Genomic DNA, 2208 nt, shown 5'->3' on the forward strand with positions numbered 1-2208 from the left:
AAGGAAGTGAGATGAGAAAAAAAGATATATCTCATGAAGAATATAGGAACATGAACATTAAAAGCAAAGGCTTTTGTGGATAAAACTTGAAAGAGATTAAGATGAGTATTATAGAGATAAAGGGAAAAAAGAGGAAACTATGTACTGAAAGCTACTATTGAATACACTGATATTATATAAGACAACTTTGTTCATTTCCAGTATGTATTATGCAACAGGAAACTCATTTGTTTGAAAAATAAACAATTTTGTGTACTATATTCATGAAGCCTTTCTTCACCTGTGGGTTCTTCAAAGTGTAAATGAAAGGATTAAAAAGTGGAGCCACAGAATTATTGAGCACTGCAATTCCCTTGGAAAAAAGATGTTCTTTGTTTGACTGATGGTTTAACATACATGAAGATGCAGCTGCCATAAGAAAGGGATATCACAATCATGTGAGAACATGTTGAAAAGTTTTTTCTTCTGCTTACTTGAAGGGATTTTTAGAACTGTTAAGGCAATATAGATATATGATATTATCACCATCACCAATGTGACTATTTGTGTCACCAAAGCAGAGATGTATTCAATTGTCTCTAAGAGCTGTGTGTCTGAGCAGGAGATCTGCAGCAGGGGAGTTGTATCATTGGTCAACAATGTTGGAGGCACAGAAGGCAAGATTTATGCCTAAGAGGAGAGGTGGAAAGATGACAAAAAAACCAGCAAAACAACAACAGAAGACAGGTTGAATGCAGATCTTACTGTTCATGATGGTTGTGTAATGCAGAGGCTTACAGATGGCAACATAGTGGTCATAGGACATAGCAGCCAGCAAGTAAAATTCATATGCACCAAGAAGGAAGGCAAAAAACACATGAGTTGCACAATAATTAAAGGAAATGGTTTTGTTTCCAGTTGCCATAGTAACCAACAATTTAGGGATGCATGCAGTAGTATAAGAAATTTCTAGGAAGGAAAAATTCCGAAGGAAAAAAATACATGGGGGTCTTGAGGTGAGTATCCACCAGGGTGAGTGTGGTGATGGTCAGATTGCCAGTGATGCTCAGCAAGTAGGCGAGAAGCAGAACAACAAATAACACAACTTTCAATTGTGGGTCATCAGTCAAACCTGCCAGGATAAACACTATCACTTGTGTGCAGTTTTCCATTACTGACCTTTACATTTACAGGTCTAAATAGAAAAGAAAGGAAGAAAAATTGATGATCCCAATGGAAAAATAACAGTGATTTAAGTGTTTAAAGTTAGTAAAGTGATATTTCAGATAGAAAAAAATGCTCATTCATGTTTTGAAGATGGATATGCCAGGAAGAACTATAGTTTGCATTTCCACAGCAGCTGGACAGAGAATTTCTTTTTTTTTTTTTCTGGTAATTTTTTTTTAATTTTTAATTTTTAATTTTTTATAAACATATATTTTTATCCCCAGGGTACAGGTCTGTGAATCATCATGTTTACACACTTCACAGCACTCTCCAAAGCACATACCCTCCCCAATGTTCATAATCCCACCCCCTTCTCCCAAACCCCCTCCCCACAGCAACCCTCAGTTTGTTTTGTGAGATGAAGAGTCACTTATGGTTTGTCTCCCTCCCAATCCCATCTTGTTTCATTGATTCTTCTCCTACCCACTTAAGCCCCCATGTTGCATCACCACTTCCTCATATCAGGGAGATCATATGATAGTTGTCTTTCTCTGCTTGACTTATTTCGCTAAGCATGATACGCTCTAGTTCCATCCATGTTGTCGCAAATGGCAAGATTTCATTTCTTTTGATGGCTGCATAGTATTCCATTGTGTATATATACCACATCTTCTTGATCCATTCATCTGTTGATGGACATCTAGGTTCTTTCTATAGTTTGGCTATTGTGGACATTGCTGCTATAAACATTTGGGTGCACGTGCCCCTCTGGATCACTACGTTTGTATCTTTAGGGTAAATACCCAATAGTGCAATTGCTGGGTCATAGGACAGTTCTATTTTCAACTTCTTGAGGAACCTCCATGCTGTTTTCCAGAGTGGCTGCACCAGCTTGCATTCCCACCAACAGTGTAGGAGGGTTCCCCTTTCTCCGCATCCTCGCCAGCATCTGTCATTTCCTGACTTGTTAATTTTAGCCATTCTGACTGGTGTGAGGTGATATCTCATTGTGGTTTTGATTTGTATTTCCCTGATGCCGAGTGATATGGAGCACTTTTTCAT

General features: G+C 38.1%; 1 pseudogene; it reads right to left on the minus strand.

Annotated features, from left to right (window-relative positions):
• Positions 1 to 223: 223 nt before the first annotated feature.
• Positions 224 to 1151, minus strand: LOC131837889 (olfactory receptor 6C74-like; annotated as a pseudogene).
• Positions 1152 to 2208: the final 1057 nt, after the last annotated feature.

Source organism: Mustela lutreola, chromosome 8 (genome assembly GCF_030435805.1).
Source record: "Mustela lutreola isolate mMusLut2 chromosome 8, mMusLut2.pri, whole genome shotgun sequence".
Taxonomy (NCBI): Eukaryota; Metazoa; Chordata; class Mammalia; order Carnivora; family Mustelidae; genus Mustela; species Mustela lutreola.